At 36.0% G+C, this 24,737-nt stretch overlaps 1 pseudogene; it reads right to left on the bottom strand.

Moving 5' to 3' along the window:
* Window positions 1-16,888: 16,888 nt before the first annotated feature.
* On the bottom strand, window positions 16,889-24,515 carry LOC138076579 (E3 ubiquitin-protein ligase RNF135-like; annotated as a pseudogene).
* Window positions 24,516-24,737: the final 222 nt, after the last annotated feature.

The following is a 24,737-nucleotide window of genomic DNA, read 5'->3' as shown; positions in this document are numbered from 1 at the left end:
ATGCCAAAGCTGAAGCTCCAGTACTTTGGCCACCTTATGCAAAGAGTTGACTCATTGGAAAAGACTCTGATGCTGGGAGGGATTGGGGGCAGGAGGAGAAGGGGACGACAGAGGATGAGATGCCTGGATGGCATCACTGACTCGATGGATGTGAGTCTGAGTGAACTCTGGGAGATGGTGATGGACAGGGAGGCCTGGCGTGCTGCGATTCATGAGGTTGCAAAGATTCAGACACAACTGAGTGACTGAACTGAACTGAACTGAACTAAATTCTAAAAGAAGAGTAGATTCTTTTACGACCTATTCAGATATGCCACGGTACTAAAGAATGTGACTATCTTGTATATATTGATAGAGTCCTGTGGTCTCAACTGCCTCTCAACTGCTGGTTGAAGGACAACCAGCAGCTAATCACTTACATGATATTAACTAACATGAAAACAGAAATTAGTTGGAATCTCATCTGCCAGTAGTCTTTTCCATTGTCACAAATCTATTTTTATAAATTGAAAATGAATATCTACAAGATATAGTTGTGAATATTTTCACCAAAGGCCCATCAGCTCTAAAATACAATTAGCTTTTGATAGTCTTGGTTAAAAAAAAAAAAAAAAAGTATATATAGAAAATCTCTTGAGTGTTTGAGATCTTGGATTTTCCTTTTCTGTTTTATTTTGAGAAGCAATTACTGTCCATAGACCCAATCTTTCTACTTGCAGTTTTATAATTATTTCATTCTCATAATTCTGTTTGGATGTAAATATGATTAATCCAATTTTGCAAATACTAAAAATGTTTTTCAAAGGGTCAAACTGAGTATTCAAACTTTCAAAGCAAAGCTACATTAAGATAGAAATTGCTCTCTTTATCTGTCCGATTAATATATTTCTCTTTAGATGACATTCTTTCAGAATTATTGAAGACAAAGAAGAGTGAGGTAATTTAATCTGGTGCAGTATATTTGACTTTCTAACCCAGTTCACATTGGATAGGAGCTATATAAACCATGAACAAGGAAAAGTTACAACAATTTACTGGTTCACAAACCTCCAAGCTTTCTTAAATAAGGGGAATAGATAAAAAGAATGTAACAATTAATAAAGATGGGGCTTAAATTCAGTTTGGAAAAAAGGCAAGCAGATCAGCAGGAAATCCCACAAAGAAAAAAGAAAGAACAGGCCCTGCATTCTCAATAAGACAGCAACATTATATGCTCTAGTTAAAATTAATAAATTAGGGTAACAATATTTCAGCTGAGGATAAGAGTTTCCCAGGAAGGAGCTGTTCAACTGCACACAGGAGGGCAAGAGTGGGAAAGGGCTACCTTCAATCAGAAAGGCAGGTCAGAATAAGTTTAGCTGGAGAATGGGGAGATCCTGCAGGGCCTTGAGGCTAAAGAGAAGTTATTAGACTTCTCTCCAAGCTGGGCTTCCCTGATGGCTCCGACGGTAAAGCGTCTGCCTGCAATGCGGGAGATTAGGGTTCAATTCCTAGGTCGGGAAGGTCTCCTGGGGAACAAATGGCAATCCACTCCAGCACTCTTGCCTGAAAAATCCCATGGACGGAGGAGCCTGACAGGCTACAGTCCGTGGGATCACAAAGAGTTGGACACTACTGAGCGACATCACTTCCACTTTTCTTTCAAGCTGGGAAGCCACTGAGATAGCTTAGCAGAGAGTGCTGTGATCTCTCTATATTCTCAAAAGGAAAACTCTAGCTGAGTGGGAATATACTATCTGAAAGATAAAATAGAGGACCATGACTCAAAAAAGAATACAAAATATAAAATTATACCAGTTGAGCTTCTGCCTCACTCATTTTTTTTTTCTAATGGTTAGAATCAATTTTGATTAAATATAACAAAGTCCTATTTATTTTTAACCTTATAAAAAAGAATTAAAACAAGACAAATTTCACTTCTAGTATTATTTTTGTCAAATTTAAGAATCCAATATGATAGAAGAGGGTAAAAAGAAAATAGAAATTTACAAACAGTCCCTAATGTTTAATATTAAGATGTTAATTTTTATTGCTAAAAATATTTAAGAAAGTGATTCACTCAAATCTTATGATTGGTTGATAGTATAAATCCACTTTAAGTTGATTGGTGAACAAATAAAGCTGCTTTGAAGAGCAAGAATAGAAATAAAAGTGGAAGAATAAAAAGTTTTAGAGAAACTCAGATGTACTAGTCTTTGTAATTAGGTGTTATTTTTATAAGAAAGTACCTCTCTAAAAAGAGAAAGCAGGAAATGGAAGACAAAGTGAGATAAGTTCAAATAATTATCTGGAAATAATGTAAAATCTGTATAGAACTGCCATAGAAATTCTAATCAGGATGTGTCTTTTTTCACTATTAAATCAGAAGATGCAAGATATATTAACATATAATAAATTGTCTAGCAGATAAAAGCAATGCCTTTAGCATATCAGCACAGCACAAAAGCTTGTATGTACACTTTCATTCTTTGCCAGTGAAAAAAGAGATTGGAAAAATAATTTCTGAATATTTCATTTCTTAACCTTTCCATTCTTGAGAAGACTTTTTAATTTTTAAAATCAACTAATTTGAAATAAACAATAAGTTATATAAAAATCCCAACTCTTATTAAGCCCTCTAAACCTCACTGTTTCCATCTGCACAATGAAAATAATAACAATGATAGGATTATTATAATGATTAAATAAGAAAATGCTTTTAAAGTGCCTATAGAGTGCAGATATAATTCATTTTTCCACTAGTCATTTTTTAATATAACTATTCAAAGAAAATCAGAACAAAATGGTAATTTAAAAATTATAGCACTTATGGTCTTATAAAGTTTTCTTCAGGTTTCTTTGAATGTCTAAGTATCTTATTTTATATTCACTAACTTAAAATATTTTTCATCAGAACTCTGTACATTTGCAACAAAAATCCACATATCTTAAGGAGCTATGATTAAACACTGGATTATAGTTTTAAATGTCAATTATTTTCTATTAATTTAATATGGTTCTGAGATACTAATTGTACAGATGTTAGTTCTTTCTTGACTGTCTTCCATTTCAACAAATTTGTACCTGGCCCTTATTTAGTCTTTATTTTTATTTTCTTGGTAATTACCTTGCTTTTTTTAGAGCCCCTTATTACATTTGCATTTAAATAAATTCCACTTTAGGCATTTAGTAAATTAAGCTTTACTTCTGATTTTCTTCTCTATTTCTTTCACAATTTCAAACAATTCACATTTTACTTCTCTTTGTTTTTGTCCACAATTCTTCACATCCTGTTGAGCATATACAATTATATTTGGATGTTGCAATATAATTACCATTAGCTTGTTTTTTGTTTGTTTGGTTGGTTTTTGTTTGTTCGCTTTGTTTTGGCAGAGAATTTTCATTAGCAGATCTTTATTACCACATCTTTATTTAAGGACCTTCAACCCAATGTAGATTGATATATTGCGATTCTCTTCTCTTCCTTTTTTGAGGGTAGCTTGTAGAAGTTTAATTACCAGACACATGTGGACTTACATCTATTGATTTTTTTTCCAGTAGTTTTATATGGCCTGACTTACTTTCTTCAGCAGGGTTTTCATTATGAGAATACCTCATTCTGCCATTTCTGATCTATTCTGTTCAGTTTCTTTTATGGATGTCTTATTGGTTGTTGTAGAGAGATGACTGGCATGTCTTAGTTCTTTTCATTTCTATGGGATCCTTATTTTCCTCCATTATTTCCTTTTTTTTTTTTTTTCTTGAAGTCCACCAATCCAAGAGGATCAGCCCCCTCTGTATACATCTGATTCTACCTTAAAGGTGATGTTTCTCTGTGTCTAATTCTAATAGCCCTACTCACTTTCAAACTCCTCCCTAGAGTGAGAGTTGTGATTACCAAGTCCCAATTGGTTTTAGTATACTAATATTTAATTTTGAATCTTTACTAGTTTGGATTAGCTTTGTCTATCCATCATCTAAGTTATTCAGGTGTCTATTCTGATTTCACAGTCTTTTAAGTCTTTTAAGATTAGAGAAATAGGTAACAGGGTAACAGGTAACAGAATTTGATTTATAACTAAAAAGTTGTAATATTTTAGTTCTTTTATTGTATTGTTTGTATCTTTATTGTTTTATTTGTTTCCTTGTTGATTGCACTGTTTTGGTGAAGGATTTATAGAGAATTTCAAAATCGGGGAGTTATCATTGTCCTAAACCCTACAATTCTTTGTGACTGATTTTTTTTTGTAGTCAAGAATATTGATGCTAATAAGATTTCTACTCAGCTTCCTATTCCCTACAGTCTTCACAAAAATATTTTTTGATAAATTAACTTTGCACCAGAAAGAATCATCAACTTTCACATTGTAATGTTAATAAACAACCAAAATATATAACCAGCTATATGCATACGACTAAATAAATGCATAAAGACAAAAATTATCTGGTATGTATACACATGGTTAAACTATTATATACTTCTTGTCAAGATTTTAATTCTACTCAACATTTTCTCACTCAAAGAACAGCCTCATACTCAGAAAACATGATGATTCAAGGAAACAATAATGATCAACATTGTTAATCATTTGGTTTCTAACTTGATATAATCAAATATCTTTGAATATTATGAATTTGTAAAAAAAGATTGCTAAAATGTAAGCTAAAGAATAATATCAATTAAAAGGAAGTTACAAGGACAGATATTGTCTCAGTATTTATATGTTGTCATTACTATTAATACTTCCAAGAGGTCCTGAAATGAGACTCAGACTTTAAAAAGCTAGTACAGAGGAAAATGTCCCCAGCATAAGCAATTGCAAATAAAACATTTTCCATTATTGAAAGATGCAAACATTTAGAATGTTTATATTTAGAATGGAAATCAAGTCAAGTATATCGTAGACCAACGCTAATCACTCTGGAACTTTCTCCAAATTTTGTCATGGCTGTGATCTCTTATCTGACCTCATCTACCTGCCTAGTTTATCCTCTTAGAGCTCCAATATCACTTGATTTTATAAACAGAACAGATTTCTTACATCAGTGTGGCTTTCAGAAAGTATTAATACTTCATCCATTATAATGATGAAAATATAACCTAGTGAAAAAGGTAAAAATTGGCAAGGCTATTCCACCATATCTTCATTTGAAGTTCACCATACTAGCTATTTCCCATGGGTACTTTTTTATTTATTCCTTTTAAAATATGGCACACAGTGATTCTTGCCTTCAAATGTCACTAAAATTGGTGGAGTGTAAATCTAGAAAAGAAAGATAGAGGGAGCAGAGGAAAGAAGAAAGGAAAACAAGGATAAGGAAAGGGAAATAGAAGGAAAAATAATATAAAGAGAAATTTGAAAGTTGATAAATTTTGGTGAGAATGCTATCTATTATTATGCATATTTTCTGAAAGATTTATCTGCTAAGTATGCTAACTAGACATGCTTCATAACCTCCTACTCAGAGACAAACCTTTTTTAAAGATATCTGTTTAATATATTCAGGATTAGCCAAAAATTTTTCCAGCAACTAATAACTGGCTTAAATGCATTTCTGAAATCTGTAAGTATATATCTGAATCTGTTCTCATTTACTATAATAAAAAACTTCAGAAATCCAAATATATCAGCCATTCAACTAAATTTGTAGTTCTGGACAAGTTTGGGGGTTTTATAATATGTTTTCTTCTAGTATTCCTAAAAAATTTATAATTTTTCCATTAAATGTTTCAACATTTATTTAGCATGAAGAGGTGAAGTCTTTTTAGGATAAAAGCTTTTAGTGAACAGCAGGGAAAAATCTTACCACAGTGCTATTGCTATTCAGGCACGGCCTGAACAGGCTTACTCTGAAAGGTTCAGTTGGAAACCCACAATCACAAAGTCCATTCATTAGAGGCAATCAGTGTGTCCTTTACTGCCACTAAACAAAGCTTGTTCCATCAGAATATTGGTTGATAGCAGTAGGCAGAAAGCTACCCAGACTTAAGTAGATAGAAAGAAAATGAAATGAAGTGTTTGTGGCAATTACCAGAACAAGTCAGGATTAGAGAAAAAAAAAAAAAATAGTGCCAGACTGAAAAGAAAAATTTTAAGGCTAAAATTGTGGTTGGGTTTTTGTTTGTTTTGTTCTTGCTTTGAAACTTTCAGAATATTGCATCAATATTCAAGTCCACTTTATCAGTAAAGATGCACATTTGTATAAAAGTACAATAGGAAATGAAAAGTTCTGTGCCATATTTGAGTCTGAAGAAAGCTTGAAATGACCTAACAGTGGACAACAATTTATATGCAAGAAAGTTCTAGCAATAAAGAAAAAGAAGAAAATTATTATCAAACAGTGTCTCTTCACTACAGATTAGTTGGGGTATAAGTTCAGTGTTGAAGCAAATAAGACCTGGATTCTAATTCTGAATGCCATTTATTAATTTTGTATCATCACTGACATGTCCTGAGATTATGTTCAGCCTGTTTCCAATAGTGAAAAAGAGAATTAGAAATAATGGTTACCTGGTCTACCTTATACAGAGATATGGATAATGAATGATAAAATGTGGATGAAAGAGACTACTAAATTTTTATGTTCCATACACATTATTGCATATGGTAATTTCTAACTAATGTATTTAAACCAATGATTTCCAAGCACTTTTTTTTTTTTTTTTTTACCGTCTTTACTATCTTTCATGAAAAAAAAAGGAGCAAATAAGTTAAATCAGTTCAGTTCAGGTCAGTCGCTCAGTCACGTCCAACTCTTTATGATGACATGAATCGCAGCATGCCAGGCCTCCCTGTCCATCACCAGCTCCCGGAGTTCACTCAGATTCACCTCCATCAAGTCAGTGATGCCATCCAGCCATCTCATCCTCTGTCATCCCCTTCTCCTCCTGACCCCAATCCCTCCTAGCATCAGAGTCTTTTCCAATGAGTCAACTCTTTGCATGAGGTGGCCAAAATACTGGAGTTTCAGCTTTAGCATCATTCCTTCCAAAGAAATCCCAGGGCTGTTCTCCTTCAGAATGGACTGGTTGGATCTCCTTGCAGTCCAAGGGACTCTCAAGAGTCTTCTCCAACACAACAGTTCAAAAGCATCAATTCTTCGGTGCTCAGCCTTCTTCACAGTCCAACTCTCACATCCATACATGACTGCTGGAAAAACCATAGCCTTGACTAGACGGACCTTTGATGGCAAAATAATATCTCTGCTTTTGAATATACTACCGAGGTTGGTCATAAATTTTCTTCCAAGGAGTAAGCGTCTTTTAATTTCATGGCTGCTGTCACCATCTGCAGTGATTTTGGAGCCCCCAAAAATAAAGTTTGACACTGTTTCCACTGTTTCCCCATCTATTTGCTATGAAGTGATGGGACCGGAAGTCATGATCTTTGTTTTCTGAATGTTGAGCTTCAAGCCAACTTTTTCACTCTCCTCTTTCACTTTCATCAAGAGGCTTTTTAGCTCCTCTTCACTTTCTGCCATAAGGGTGGTGTCATCTGCATATCTGAGGTTATTGATATTTCTCCTGGCAATCTTGATTCCAGCTTGTGTTTCTTCCAGTTCAGCGTTTCTCATGATGTACTCTGCATAGAAGTTAAATTAGCAGGGTGATAATATACAGCCTTGACGGACTCCTTTGCCTATTTGGAACCATTCTGTTGTTCCATATTCAGTTCTAAGTTTTGCTTCCTGATCTGTATACAGGTTTCTCAAGAGGCAGGTCAGGTGGTCTGCTATTCCCATCTCTTTCAGAATTTTCCACAGTTTATTGTGATCCGCACAGTCAAAGGCTTTGGCATAGTCAGTAAAGAGGAAACAGATGTTTTTCTGGAACTCTCTTGCTTTAGCGATGATCCATCGGATGTTGGCAATTTGATCTCTGGTTCCTCTGCCTTTTTGAAAACCAGCTTGAACATCAGGAAGTTCATGGTTCACGTATTGCTAGAAGCCTGGCTTGGAGAATATTGAGCTTTACTTTACTAGCATGTGAGATGAGTGCAATTGTGCGGTACTTTGAGCATTCTTTGGCATTGCCTTTCTTTGGGATTGGAATGAAAACTGACCTTTTCCAGTCCCTTGGCCACTGCTGAGTTTTCCAAATTTGCTGGCATGTTGAGTGCAGCACTTTCACAGCATCATCTTTCAGGATTTGAAACAGCTCAACTGGAATGCCATCACCTCCACTAGCTTTGTTCATAGTGATGCTTTCTATGGCCCACTTGACTTCACATTCCAGGATGTCTGGCTCTAGGTCAGTGATCACACCATCACGATTATCTTGGTCTTAAAGATCTTTTTTGTACAGTTCTTCCTTGTATTCTTGCCACCTCTTCTTAATATCTTCTGCTTCTGTTAGGTCCAGAACATCTCTGTCCTTTCTTGAGCCCATCTTTGCATGAAATGTTCCCTTGGTATCTCTAATTTTCTTGAAGAGAGCTCTAGTCTTCCCCATTCTGTCGTTTTCCTCTATTTCTTTGCATTGATCACTGAAGAAGGCTTTCTTATCTCTTCTTGCTATTCTTTGGAACTCTGCATTCAGATGCTTATATCTTTCCTTTTCTCCTTTGCTTTTCACTTCTCTTCTTTTCACAGCTATTTGTAAGGCCTCCCCAGACAGCCATTTGCTTCTTTGCATTTCTTTCCCATGGGGATGGTCTTGATCCCCTTTCTCCTCTACGATGTCACGAACCTCATTCCGTAGTTCATCAGGCACTCTATCTATCAGATCTAGTTCCTTAAATCTATTCCTCACTTCCACTGTATAATCATAAGGGATTTGATTTAGGTCATACCTGAATGGTCTAGTGGTTTCCCCTACTTTCTTCAATTTAAGTCCAAATTTGGCAATAAGGAGCTCATGATCTGAGCCACAGTCAATTCCCAGTCTTGTTTTTGTTGACTGTATAGAGCTTCTCCATCTTTGGCTGCAAAGAATATAATCAATCTGATTTCTGTGTTGACCATCTGGTCATGTTCATGTGTAGAGTCTTCTCTTGTGTTGTTGGAAGAGGGTGTTTCCTATGATGAGTACATTTTCTTGGCAAAACTCTATTAGTCTTTGCCCTGCTTCATTCCACATTCCAAGGCCAAATTTGCCTGTTACTCCAGGTGTTTCTTGACTTCCCACTTTTGCATTCCAGTCCCCTATAATGAAAAGAACATCCTTTTTGTGTGTTAGTTCTAAAAGGTCTTGTAGGTCTTCATGGAACCATTTAACTTCAGCTTCTTCAGCATTACTGGTTGGCGTATAGACTTGGATTACTGTGATATTGAATGGTTTGCCTTGGAAACGAACAGAGATCATTCTGTCATTTTGGAGATTGCATCCAAGTAGTGCTTTTTGGACTCTTTGTTGACCATGATGGCTACTCCATTTCTTCTAAGGAAAATCTGCCTACAGTAGTAGATATAATGGTCATCTGAATTAAATTCACCCATTCCAGTCCATTTTAGTTCACTGATTCCTAGAATGTCAAAATTCACTCTTGCCATCTCTTGTTAGACCACTTAAGGAAGAGGTTACTTATCAGCTTATAGAAAAACTAAGGAAGGAAATGCCTGGATTCCTCAGCCCCGGGGAGAGGCTTGCCTCTCCTCCTAATTCTTGAATATTCAGGAATTAATAAAGAACAGAGAATTCCTGACAGATCCAAAACAGTACATAGGAAGCCTCCTCTTAAATGTTTCCTGACATCAATCTTATTTTCAGTTTTGTCCATTAAAATTCCTAAAATCCCAATTTTAGTAGAATCATCCAACTACCTGCTACCCTACCCTTCAGATCTAGTTTTTTCCTACACACAATTCTTTATCTCTCACTAACCTTTCTTTGTGTAATTACTATATGCTCTATGTTAGTGAATGGATCTCTTCTGACTACATTCCCTCATATCCCTGTATCTAATGGAAGCCTGCCAGTTCAATCTTTGTTACTGCTTATATCAGAAACATCTTCTCCATATCCATTTATACTGCATATGTTTAGATTCTCACTATTTCTCAAAATGAACTTCTGCAATTATTTCCTAAATGATGACTGACTTATGCATGTGTCTAAGAATGTTATCTCATTTAAATATTTCAAGCTTCAAGATGAAGTTTTTTTGATTGCTTAAGTACTCAAGTTTTCCTGAGATTATGATACTGGTTTTATCCATTATAGCTTTTAGTAGGGTTACTCCTGAACCCTTATTGCTTTGCCATTAAAACAATAATAATACAAATCTTACAGCTCTTTGTACATCCTGGGCTAATGTATACCTGTGTACCTTTGCTCAGAACACATAATTCTATGTGAAGATGCTTACTTCTAATTTTGTTTTCACTGTATCTCAAATTGGCCTCTGATGAACACAAATCATCTTTTGTTTCAAAGCTCAATAGTCAACTTCTCTAACTTGCTCAAGTAAGTTTACAAATCTTAATCATACTAATTTCAAACAAACTAATATCACAATACTTCTTGCAATTAATTCTGTTTTTTTCTTATGAGCAGCTTTTTCTTTTTGGTTTAAATTACAAGAGGTTGGTCAAAGATTATCTCTTACTGATCTGAACCAGTTATTATTTATTTATTTAAACCAAATTTAAGGTCTGATATATAAAACAATTGAAAATATTTATTAACATATATAAATGAATTTAAGCTAGGATTAAGCAAGCTGACAAGCCTTAAGGACTAAGGATCTAGCAAATGTATTTATCTTTTCTCTTTTTTTAAATTTTTTTTAACTAAAAATATCACATGAGATTTGCCAAGAAGCCAAACTGGCTTACAAAGTACAGGTAAAAATCTCCAAGGTCAGAATTTGACTGATGTTAACTGAATAGTCTCCTCTTATCTGCAGGTCATTCATTTCAAGGCGCCAGTGGATACCTAAAATCAGGGATAGTACCAAACTCTATATGCGCTATGTTTTTGTCTATACATACTAACAAGGCAAGGATCCTGTACAACTTAAATACTCTGGATAAAGGGATGATTTCATCCTAGTCCTGAGCAGGAAGGAGAAGGGTAACGTGAGATTCCCTCATGCTACTCAGAATGGCAGGCAATTTAAAATGCATGCATTTTTAATATCTGAAATGTTCTATTTCGTAGTTTTGGATCATGGGTTGATTGTGGGTTACTACAATCACTGTAGTGAAATGGAGACTAAGCGGGGAACTACTACAACTTAAAATTTCTTAAGAGTGGTCTGATAACATTATAATCTCTAAAGAACAAAACTCAGGTGTCTTTTCAATAATGGGATGAGATTTTCCACTTATGCTTCATCTTTTCCACTTATAGTTCATCTCCTGCTCCTTTTTTTCTTCTTTTGTTGTTTTATCAAATTAAGCCATGCTTTGATTGTTTCATCAAAACCTATTTTGGGCTCTTAAAAATATCAAAAAATTATTACAAGTAGATGCAGCCTCAGGGAAGACAGACAAACATATTTCTACAAGAAAAAATGATCTTATATTATAGCCACTGGGAGATAAAGCTGTCAGAGTTTGCTGAGCATTGCAAAGTGCAGTGATACAGTAAAGTTGAATTTCTTTAATTCCCTTAAATAAGATCTAGCTTATTTGTTTAATGTGCATAATGATGCTTCATGCACTCTGAAGAAATATCTTAGCTGTGGATTGTAACTGGTGTCAGACACATGCATTTCCATTTAAAGTAATTATAATTTTATAAGATTAAAATTAACTCAATATAATATTATCACCTACAATGGGAGAATAATGTGATCAGTCTTTATTACAAGATTAGAAACCTGAATTCAGACTGGTTTTTACATTCTTCATTGGGGAAATTAGGTCTTTAAAACAGGGAAGAGTGTGTCAAAGTCTTATTTGTATGTGTGTGCCTTAGCCATGTCTAACTCTTTGCAAACCCAGGGACTACAGCCCACAAGGCTCCTTTGTCCATGGTATTTCCCATTGAAGAATACTGGAGTGGGTTGCCATTTCCTCCTCCAGGGGATTGTCCCAACCCAGGGAGTGAACACAAGTCTCCTTGCTGGGGTCCAGCCCCCGCAGGATCCAGGGGAACCTGAAGGAAAAACGGCGTTGGCGGATGATTTAGAGAGAGATAAGGAAAGAATATTGTAGATAAGACAATAGAGGGGAGAAAGAGGCTGATATTCCTTGGTTTACATAGAGAACCAATAAAACTCCAAGACAAAAAGTTTGCCCTGTTCACGGAGGCCACAGGTGCCCTCCCAGTCTCCCGAGGGAGTGAAGACGCAGAACGTCTTCCCGTTCAGGTCTTAGAAACCTGGGCAGATAAGTGAATGCAGGGAGCCTCTATGCTCCAAGGGATCAGCCTGAAAAAGAGAGAGAGAAGGAGAGAGAGGGAGAGAGAGAGAGAATGATTGACACGGGGTGACCAAGCTTCTTCAAGCGAGGCCCATTTTTTTTATTTTTAAAAGGGTCTTTTATACCTTTACTTGTACATAGAGGGAAATGAAAGATGCAAAGTCATACAGAGTCAGCCCAAACATTACATCTGTTTTGTCTTTACCAAAACCAGGATTTTTTTTTGCAAACCTTTCCCATAGACAATGTTGTGTACATTATCTTCTGGCCTTGGAGGCCTGTGAACATTTTATGACCCTCTTTTGATAAAGGCTGCTCAACCAGAAAACTTATTTTCCCTTGAAATGTTTTTTCTTTACATTTCTAATCTATGTCAGCCTCAGAAAGTATTAAACAAGTTACATTTCTCACAGAGCAAAGGTGCGGTGAGTTACAAGAAAGAACCAATTAGCTCAAAAGTCTGATGTGGTTAATTTCAAGGCTACATTTGCTTTTCTTAACATGCTAACTATGTTAACTAATGCACTCCCAGGTGCACAGTGGATAAGAGATATGGGAACTTAGCAACAAGCATTGGCCCAATAATGAAATCCTACACCAACACTACTCTAATAACTTTTAACTCTTTGAAAAGCTCTATGTTTTAGGATTCCCGTGCCTCTCACAGTTGGGGGGCTGTAAATAATTATATGCGTAGCTGCAAGAGTCTGGATATACCTGCCAAGCAAGCTAGAATGCTAACAGAGGGGGTTTGATTTGAAATATTCCTCTCATGTCCAGGAGACTTATTAGCTATAGCCCTAAGCTGATTTTCTTCAGAGAAAGGTGGTCGGGGATACCCCCCTGTTAATGTCAGAGGAGTTGGTGAAAGTCATGAAATAGTAAAACAGACAGATTCTGGTTTGGGGGTAGATGCTTGAGAAAGCCTGAGTTCTGAAGCCTTGCTTAACAGTTCTCTTCCACATGACCTTGTCATGGGTGGGATTTCACGTGGTGGCTCCCGGCATCTCCTGCATCGGCATGCAGATTTTTTACGACTTATGTGGCCACCTAGGAACCACAAAAGTTTTATTTCTTTTAATATAAATGTTTAACTACATTCCAGACTATAACAAAAATTTATATTTACAAATAGTTCAGTTGCTCAGTCGTGTCTGACTCTTTGTGACCCCATAGACTGCAACACTCCAGGCCTCCCTGTCCATCATCAACTCCCGAGCTTACTCAAACTCCTATCCATTGAGTCGGTGATGCCATTCAACCATCTAACCCTTTTTCATCCCCTTCTTGTCCCGCCTTCAATCTTTCCCAGAATCAGGGTCTTTTCAAATGAGTTAGCTCTTCACATCAGGTGGCCAAAGTACTGGAGTTTCAGCTTCAACATCAGTCCTTCCAATGGACACTCAGGACTGATCTCTTTTACGATGGACTGGTAGGATCTCCTTGCAGTCCAAGGGACTCTCAAGAGTCTTCTCCAACACCAATTGCATCAATTCTTTGGCGCTCAGCTTTCTTTATAGTCCAACTCTTACATCCATAAATGATTATTTGAAAAACAATAGCTTTGACTGGATGGACATTTGTCGACAAAGTAATGTCTCTGCTTTTTAATATGCTGTCTAGGTAGGTCATAACTTTTCTTCCAAGGAGCAAGCATCTTTTAATTTCATAGCTGCAGTCACCATCTGCAGTGATTTTGGAGCCCAAAAGAATAAAGTCTCACTCTTTCCACTGTTTCCCGTCTATTTGCCATAAAGTGATAGGACCAGATGCCATGATCTTAGTTTTCTGAATGTTGAGTTTTAAGCCAACATTTTCACTCTCCTCTTTCACTTTCATCAAGAGGCTCTTTAGTTCTTCTTCGCTTTCTGCCATAAGAATGGTGTCATCTGAGGTTTTTGCATATCTGAGGTTATTATTATTTCTCCTGGCAATCTTGATTCCTGCTTGTGTTTCATCCAGCCCAGCATTCCTCATGAAGTACTCTGCATATACGTTAAATAAGCAGTGTGACAATATACAGTCTTGACATACCCCCTTCCTGATTTGGAACCAGTCTGTTGTTCCATGTCCATTTCTAATCATTGCTTCTTGACCTGCATACAGATTTCTCAGGAGGCAGGTCAGGTTGTCTTGTATTCCAATCTCTTGGAGAATTTTCCACAGTTCGTTGTAATCCACACAGTCAAAGGCTTTGACACAGTCAATGAAGCAGAGGTTTATCTAGAACTCTTGCTTTTTCAATGATCCAATGGATGTTGGCAATTTGATCTCTGGTTTTTCTGCCTTTTCTAAATCCTGCTTGAATATCTGGAAGTTCACAGTTCACATACTCCTAGATAGAAGTATATCTGTATAGTAATATATATATATATATATATATATATATATATATATATATTTATATATTTATGTTCATTCCACATATTCATGTTATGTATTTATTATACAGCAAAATATTGTATACAACATATAAATATTTACTAATATTTTTAACAATTATATATATATATTTATATAGCATTTATTCATCTGTAGCTCTTGAAAATGCATGGAGGTGATCTTAATAAAGAGGTTTTGATCTTTACATGTGCTTCTTTAAACATCTTTAGGCTGGAGATCTTCTCTTTTTTGTTCACTTTGGAATTCCTAGTGCCTTCAACCTAATAGACGCTTAATAAAAATCTACTGAATAAAAAATAAATCAACAATGGATACCTTTGTTGAACTTTGGAGGAAATAATTATTGGTTTGGCTATTATTGTAGCTTATTTATTTACACTTATTATTTTATTTGGTATTTTAACTTGGTACATCCACTAATTACATAATATTATTATGAAAAAGAAAAGGAAGAAGACAAAAAGAGGGAGAAGGAGGAGAAAGAAATAGGAAAGAAGCAAAAGATAGAAGGTGAATGGCTGTAAAAGGGAAGGTAGAAGAGCGGTATGAACTTGAGAGAAGAGAAGAGAAAGTATGTAAAAAAGGAAATAGAATAGGAAGTGGTGAAAATTACATATTCAATAAATAGTGTTGTAATAATTAGCTATCCATATGGAAAAATAAAATTAGACTGCTTTATCACACCTCGTAAAAATAAATTCCAGATGGATTAAAGACTTAAATGTTTCAAATAAAACTTTCAAACCTTTTTAAAGAACCTATGGAAGAATATTTTACAGCCTCAGAGTAGGAAACATTTCTTTTAAAAACAAATGAACATGTTTACAAGTAAAATGAAAATACTTTCATTGGTGTCAAATACAAAGTAAAACTGTAGAGCAAGGCATCACAAGAAAATTTTAAATGAAGTGGAAAACAGAAAACATATTTGCAACATATATGATAGAGAAAAGCATTAGATATTTGATTAATTATGATACCCACACATCAACAGGAAAATGACATTTTAAAAAGTGTTCAATGAGAAACAGGTAAGTCACAGAAGAGAAAGAGAGAAAGTCAAACAAAGATAGATACACATATTTTCATATACAAGACACATATTGGAAAAGACCCTAATGCTGGGAAAGATCCAGGGCAGGAGGAGAAGGGGACAACAGAGGATGAGATGATTGGATGGCATCAGTGACTCAATGGACATGAGTTTGCACAAACTCCAAGTGTGCTGCAGTCCATGGGGTCTCAATGTGTTGGACACAACTTAGTGACTGAACAACAACATATATATGATACATAGGTATACATGCAAAATAAGTCTAAAAATATATAATGGGCTATATACAAATCACAATAACTGGCTAAAGGAGTATAAAAGGAACTCAATTTTATTTGCAGTCTTTTTTTATCTGTTCAAGGGGATTGATAAGATCAAATTTAAACAGAAAAAGAGTGTTATTATTGTTAGTGGTAGGTGTATGAGTGTTTATTGCATAGATCCATATATTTAAAAAAAAAAAATTAACACTGTCCTTAAAAGGAAAAATACTTGTTTTAAGACTACACTGCTAGTAAAAGAGATTGACCTGGAATCCCAAATGATATTTTTCTGATTCTAAAATTGATGACCATCATGATGCTATACAATTTTGTTTCAAACTGTATTATTTGCTACATTATAGTCTAAAATAGTTGAAAATCTCCTATGTAAGTGTGTCCTACTCTTTGGTTATTTTGTGTTTACCTCTGTCTTTGCTAACTGTGAAAACTGACTTGTTCAAGTTCTTCAATTTAAATATTTGCTTTAGCAGATAGAAAAAAACACACGAATGTATTTTCTAAAACTTTAATAAAGAAACTTCTAAAAGCTTCTATTTACAAGCATGCTGGGTGCTAAATCACTTTAGTCGTGTCCAACTCTCTGTGACCCCATGGACTGTAGCCCTCCAGGCTCCTCTGTCCATGTGGTTTTCCCAGCAAGAATAGTGGAGTGGGTTGCCATTTCCTCCTCCAGGGGAACCTCCCAACCCAGGGATAGAACCCACATCCCTTAGTTCTCCTGCATTGGCAGATTGATTCTTTATCACTAGCTTCACTAGTGATAAACTGATTCTTTATCATTTTATCACAAGCTTCCCACCTGGGAAGCTTGAAGGCTGAGAGACTGGGAAATCAATATGTTTTAACACCCAGGGAATGTTTACATGTTCATTTGCCTTATAGTCAGAGAATTTCCAGGGTATAAGTCATACAGGCAGAAGGCAAGGTGCAGAGGAAAAGAGACAGAGACTGGGCACTCATACAGAGGCTTTGCCTGATCAGCCACAGCATAAAAGGCAAGCTTTCCCTCCTCAAGGTCTAGCCAGATGTCCACCACACTAGGTCTGTGTGAGTTGAGGACAGTTTCCTTGACTGTGCACCATGCAGAGAGCTGGCTGGTCCCTTTCCACTCTACACACCAAGAGTCTGTGGTCCTTCCTAGGATCTGGCTTTTCTTCATCCCTCCACAAGGTCACCCCAACTGTCCAGTGGCTACAATGCTGAGTGTCCACTACTGCTGCCCAGAAGAGAGGGCCTGGGAACATAATGCTTGGCTGGAGGCAAACCTCAGGATTCCAGGGTCAGGAGGGTGGGAAGAGAGATACAGTCACCGTCCAGTGATCTGTGGACACCTTCAGGAGAGGCTCCCAAGGTCAAAGTTTGGACTGAAGATGGCCTATCAAGCAGATGAAGAAACCCTCTTGGGTGCAAGGTGACTCTGGTCAGGCAGGGAGCATGAGGAAGAAGATGGAGCTTCCAGGAATTCAACCTGTGTTTGTTCTTCAAGGGCCCATTGCTGCATGAAATTTTCTTGTAATTTTCCCTGGATCTCTTCTAGGTCATAGAGAATATCTTTTATATTTTTGCTCAGGTGGGCGTTAAGTCACTAGTTTGGGAGAAGCCAAAGAAAGGTCACACCATCCGACAAAGCTCCTTTGTCTGATTCAGATTCTGGGAGGTGTCTGATTAAATAATTATTTTATTTAATCTACAAGTATAGATTAAATGATTATTCCATTATTTAAAATACATGAGCATTTAATGACATTTATTTCAACATGCCTTATACCTAACCTGGTTTCAGACAATACCTCTTGAATCTTGTTATCTGCATATTTTAACATTAGAGTTTGTTCATTGTTCTCTAACATACATTCTTATCTCTTTCTTTTAAAGAAAGGTCCCTCCAAGTTTTAGCTGGGCACATGGCCTACCAGTTGGGAACACATTCTCTCAGACTCACACGCAGCCATGTTGACCCCTGGCCAAGCCCTGGCCAGTGGGGAAGAAATAACAACACTGATTGTATATTCTGGGCAACAAACTCAGCAGAGAAGCTGCTTGCCCTCATTCTCCCTTCACCTTCCACTGGCTAGACATGATGATCACCAGCCTTAACCCTAGCCTCACAATAGAAGCCATGTGTTAAAGTTTACAAAGCCTCCTCATCGGCCCTGGACTGTTTTCATGAGAGAGAAATAAATTTCTTACTTACTCAAGTCATCATGTTTCTGTATCTCTTTGTGATAGCACACTAACTTTAGCTTGTTCTCTATCTAAAATGATTAATATTAATCTGTATGTATCACAGAAGAATACATTTATATTCAGACAAAATTGCTTTGTCCATGGTCGTAGACATAGAAAGTGGCAAAGAGATGTATGTAGAGTGGGACTTCTGACTCCAAAGCCTGTGAATGCTATACCTGATTCCCAGGCAGGGAAAGTCTGATCCAAGCGCCAGGTTCTCAAACGTGATTGTAAATGCTGACCTCAGAGTTCCTGCTGATTAAAGCCTAGGGTACATAGTAACACTAATTAGGGAGTATTTGGCTCTTTCATATTTGTTTTAAAAAGTGGTAGATAATGTGCTATGAAAAACACCTCTAGGGTCAAGTTTGGGGCTTTAATCTTGCTCACAGGGGATGAAGGCATTCTTCCCATTTGTGCCACCACATCCACCCTGACAAGAAACATAAAATATTTTGTTCCCCTAATGGGAAATTAGTTCTTAGAAGTTACAGTTAAATTTCCTCACTCTCAGCCTATAGTCCATAAAGTATCACCAGAATGTTAGGAAAGAGGCTGATAGAATCTATTTAATTTTCTCAGTAGCCTAATGAGAAGAGTGTCAGTGAAAGAGTTCAGCAGCCAATGTCCCAAGGAAGACTGACTACAAAATTCTTCCACGTGGAGGTAGAAATGCAATAAATCTAGACCAAGAAGAGCTATTCGGTTACCACGCAGTGAACTGGAACCAAGGCAGCAATCCTCACTCAATCTAAGAAAGTATTTTTTTCTTGAAGCTGATTCAATTAAAATGAAGCACATGAAAATATTACAGTCTCTTCTTGGCACCAGAGTTGCAGGAAGACTGAAGAGATAGTTAACACAGGCAATACTTCAGTCATAAAACCTAATCTGTTTTGTTTGTGATGTGTTCAGGGGAAAATTCAAACCCACCAAGTACATTACAGTGGCTCAAATGCACAGCAGATTCAAAAAGCACGATAAAAACAGGAGCTTTCATTAGAGATTTCCTCACTGTGAGAACCACGGTCATCAAACAAAAACAACAAATATTTGAGGGGAAGCCAAAGAGTGAAAAAGGAAAACTGAACGCTTGTCTTTGCCATTATATTTACAAGCAAAGAATCTGAGCAAAATAAAAACTAAATAGAAACTAACTTTAAAATTTAGTTTCTTCTTGAAAATTAGATCTGTTTTGTAACATAAATGTGTGTGAATACATATATAAATGTGTGTGTGTGTGTGTGTGTGCACGCACATGTTTAGTCACTCAATCATGTCTGACTCTTTGTATTCCCACAGACTGCAGCCCTCCAGGCTCCTCTGTCCTTGGTATTCTCCAGGCAAGAATACTGGAGTGGGTTGCCATTCCCTTTTCCAGGATACAGATGTTTATGGGTATGTGTATAAATATATACTAACAGGTGCATATATGTGTATAGATATACAGGTGTCTATTTATATCTATATGCATATGTACATACATGTATATATAATATGCATATGTTTGTCCATTTGTATCTTATCTACACACAAACACACACATATACATGTATGAATTCACAGTTTTGTTTTAAATGAGAATCTGAAAAACATCATTTTTCAACATAACAATTTAAGAAGAAGAATCTGTTTTCTTTTCACTTTATCATTATGACTAACAAATAAAAGAACTTCCATTTAACCTCCAACTTCCTTAAATATATTTGTGTGTGAAGTGAACCACAGAGCAACCCTAACATAGCTCTGTCAGAGTACTGGAGCATTATATAAGAGAATAAATTCTTTATATGTTCTGAGCTTTGGAAGAACTCTAAATATTTCTCTAACATAGGATTCTGAAGTTAAGGAGAACTAAGATGAAACAAATATTGTGGTCTCTGAATAGCTTTACTGAGGTATAATCAACATAAAACTAACTGCATCTATTTAAAATGTTCAGTGTAAAATATGATGTACATTGTTGCTGTTGTTAAATTGTTGAGTCATGGTTGACTTTTGTGACCCCATGGACTATAGCATGCCAGGCTCCTCTGTCCATGGGATTTCCCAGGCAGTAATACTGGGGATGTGTAGTAGAGGTAGTAGATGTATTAAACTTATTACTTTTTTCAAAGATTTTTTTTTTAACTTCCATATGAAGTTTAGAGTTAGCTTGTCAATTTAATGAAGATTAAATTGAATATATTCAGAATTTTAACCATATTGCATTCAACTTCTAGATAAATTTATAGAGAACTGACAAATTAGCAACATTGAATTTTGGGACCAAAAACACACATTCTCCATTTATTGCGGTCTTTTAAATTAAAAACTATTTTGTAAGTTTTGGTTAAATTTATCCCTCAGTACTTGTTTTTTTTATATTAGTATAAATGGTAACTTCAAAATATTCTAATGTCTTGAGAATTTCCCTGGAAATCCAGTGTTCAAGGTTCTAATCTTCCACTGCAGGGCCATAGGTTCAGCCCCTGATCAGGGAACTATAAATTAAAAAAAAAATACAAAAAAAATTAGTTTTGTTTTATTCTTTGCTACTATTGATTGTGTGTTGATCTTATATCCTATAACATTTGCTAAATTCACTTAAATTCTTCTGCTTCTTTCCAGCTTCCATCATATTTGACACATATGATTGGCAATTTGCTAATAAATATAATTTTGTTTCTTCCTTCTAAATCTTTCTTTACTTTCCTGGCATATTACATTGGTTAAATCTTTCAATGCAATGTTGAATAGCAGTGTGAGAGCAGAAATCCTTGCTATTTTATATTATTTTTACTTAATAGGGAAAACGTTCATTCTTTCAGTCTTAAGTATGATATTGGGCATAAGTTTTTCATAAATTACTTTTATCAAGATAGGAAAGTTCTCTTATATTTTTACTTTTCTGAAAACTTTTCATTAAATATGTTTTCTATATATTTGAAATTTTCATAAAACTTCTACTTTTTAATATGTTATGCAGTGAATTAGTACATTGATTTTGTAATATTTAGCCATGTGTTCCTAGGATAAAGCCAGCTTATTCTCATCATGTATTATCTTTCTATGCATTATTATGTTCAATCTGTTAATATTTTGTTAAAATATTTTTTCGTCTAGATTCATGATGGATATTGGTCAGTAGTTTCCTCCTTATATCTTCTTCTGGTTTTGGTATCAAAATAATACTAGACTCATAGAATGATATGATAATTTCCTCTTCTTCAACTTTCTGGGAGAGCTTATTCAGTGGTAGTTTTTATTTTATTTTATTTTTTTCATAACTATTTGGTAGAATGTACTAACGAAGCCTTCTGGGCCTGGAGTTTTCCTTTGTGGAAGGCTTTTAACTACAAATTCTTTTTCATTTTTTAATAGATACAGGGCTTTGGGACTTTATTTCTTCTTAAGTCAGCCTTGTCTTTTTCAAGAAATTTATCCATTTAATCTTAATTGTGGGATTTTTTTTTTACTGTTGCTGTTGTTTAGTTGCTAAATCATGTCTGACTCTTTTGTAATTCCCATGCACTGTACACCACAGGTTCCTCTGTCCATGGGATTTCCTAGGCAAGAATACTGGAGTGGGTGGCCATTTCCTTTTCCAGGGAATCTTCTGGACCCAAGGATTGAATCTGCATCTCCTCCATTGGCAGAAGGATTTTTTACTACTGAACCACCAGGGAAGCCAAAGTTGTGGGATATATTGGTATAAAATTGCTTATGGTTTTTCCAGTAGTCACGTATGGATGTGAGAGTTGGACTGTGAAGAAAGCTGAGCGCCTAAGAATTGATGTTTTTGAACTGTGGTGTTGGAGAAGACTCTTGAGAGTCCCTTGGACTGCAAGGAGATCCAACCAGTCCATTCTGAAGGAGATCAGCCCTGGGATTTCTTTGGAAGGAATGATGCTAAAGCTGAAACTCCAGTACTTTGGCCACCTTATGCGAAGACTTGACTCATTGGAAAAGACTCTGATGCTGGGAGGGATTGGGGGCAGGAGGAGAAGGGGACAACAGAGGATGAGATGGCTGGATGGCATCACCGACTCGATGGATGTTCAAAAATTTCAAACTGAGTCTATTTTTAGTTTCAATTTGTTTAACTTTTGAACATATGGAATACAGTTATATCATATTTTTTCAATGTCCTTGTCTAAGTCTAACATCTTTATCAGTTTTCAAACGAAGGAATGATTATTCTCCTCCTTCTGAGTCATGTTTTACTGCTTCTTTGCATGCCTGATTGTACAAAACTGTGAACTTTATCTTGTCGGGTTCTGGCTGTTTTTGTATCTCTAGTGTTCTTTCTTTAGCTTTGTTCTGACATGTGGTTATGTGGATACGATCTGATAGGTTTGGATCTTGCTTTTATTTTTCTTTTGGCAGATTAGAAGCAGAAGTCAGTCTAGGGCTAACTACCCTCCACTACTGAGGTTAGGCATTCCTGGGTACTTTACTCAATGCTCCATATTTTAATAAGTTTTCCAGTCTGACTGGTTGCAATAGGCACTGTTCTTGGTATTGTAAAATCCTGAACAATATTTTTTCTTATAATTTATATGGTTCTTTTCCTAGCCTTAGCTAGTTTCCTCAAACATATTCAGTAGTCATTACTCTACTGAGTACTTAAAGAAGATTCTATACAGAGATTGCCTCTTTGATACTTTGTCCTGAAAAATCTAGACATCATGATCTTCCTTGAAATTTTTGTTTGACATAGATCTAAGAAACTTACATGATACAGGACATGGGTTAAGTAACATAAATAAAATTATTTAGACTTAACAAGATTAGACTTTGTTATTCCTGAATCACTAAATATTATGTATATTAACGTTCATTATTGTTTAGCTGATTTTTCCTAATTATCCAAACTCATAATCTGTTTTAGCACTAATTTTCTTTCTATATAACTTTTTCATTTACTTTTCATTTCTGCTCTCCAAACATGGTTGTTTCTTCATATGTGGAAGAAAAAGTGTAATTTTTTTCACCTTGTATATTAATTTCCCCCACACTGATTGCCAAAATATTTTCCATAGACTTCTGCCAGAAATACTACATTGATTAAATACTACAATGCCACTTCTGTGAATTGACAGACATACCTCCATATATTGAATTTATCTTGTCATTTAATGAGAAACTTCTTGCAAACCAGGGGATGTCAAATTGGTTTCAATCATGCTAAAAATGGGCAGAAAGTGAAGAGGAACTAAAAATCCTCTTGATGAAAGTGAAAGTGGAGAGTGAAAAAGTTGGCTTAATGCCGGGAGCCAGCACGAGGAGTCCCGCCCGTTGCAAAGTTCATGAGGTTAAGGGCCCTGACAGGCAAAGGCGAGTCAGGCCTTAAGGGAGCCTTGCTGGATCTGCTCGTGCATCTGCCCCAAAACCAGAGTCTGCCTGCCTTACTGCATTGTGCTTTTCATCTACTCTTCTGACATTATATAGGGGGCTATCCCCCAACACCTCTCTCTGAAAAGGAGTTAACTTAAGACTCCAGTTAATAAATCTCCTGGGTGTGACAAGTCCAAAAACCTCTCTGCTGGTAGACTAGCTTGTGTGACAGGATTATCCACACTCTTGCTACTACTTACATGATTGTTTACAGCCTCTCAACCATAAATAGCACAAGAGAGTTTGGAGTATTTTGAAAGTCTTAGTTAACATAGGGTTTTTCTAAAGATAAAAATCATGTTGGTGAAGGGTTTCATTGTTGAGTTAATGATTGCTGCCAGGCCTCCATATCCTTAGTCACCTGGGAGTATGTTAATTGATGTAATTGGAATGTAGAAAAGAAAATAGAGTAGTTTTGATGTTAGCAATACTAGACTTTTGAGTTAATGATTTTCTCTTTTGTTATAGATCACTGTACTCCTCTTTCCTTGTTATAAATCCTTGTATCCTTGCTATGCAAAAGTGTAACTTTATCACTGTCTTAAGACTAAGTAGAACTAACATTTATCAATAGAAAGTAAGGTGGGGCCATAAAATGTTGATCGGTCTCCAGACCAGAAGATATTGTAAACAAATGTAAGACCCTTGTAAGAACAAAGATACACTGAGAACAGTGTCTTTAGATAAGGGCCGGAGCAGCTGACCCTGCGTGACTCTGTTTCTTACATTTATCTCTATGTATAACTAAAAGTATAAAAGTGGACCTGAAAAATAAAGAAATGGACCAGTTCCTGGAAAGACTGGTTTCCTCCATGTGGTCTTTTCCCGTTCTCTTCTTTTCTGGCTGAATTCCCATCTGGAGAGTGGAGGCTCGCCATGTCTACTTACTTGCCCTGGCTCCTAAGACCCACACGAGAGGGAGCCCAAGGCGGGGCACCCTCCGCTATTCAAGCGGGCACCAGCGGCCTATGTAGGTGGTGCAAACTCCTTGTCTTGGAGTTTAATAGGTTTTCCACGTAAACCAAGTTATTCAGCATCTTTTCTCCACTAATATTTCCTACTACACTATTCTTTCCTAATCTCTCTTTATATTTCTAATT

Source organism: Capricornis sumatraensis, chromosome 1 (genome assembly GCF_032405125.1).
Source record: "Capricornis sumatraensis isolate serow.1 chromosome 1, serow.2, whole genome shotgun sequence".
Classification (NCBI taxonomy): Eukaryota; Metazoa; Chordata; class Mammalia; order Artiodactyla; family Bovidae; genus Capricornis; species Capricornis sumatraensis.
Note: the sequence above shows the minus strand (reverse complement) of the source record. Positions and strands in the feature narration are given on the sequence as shown.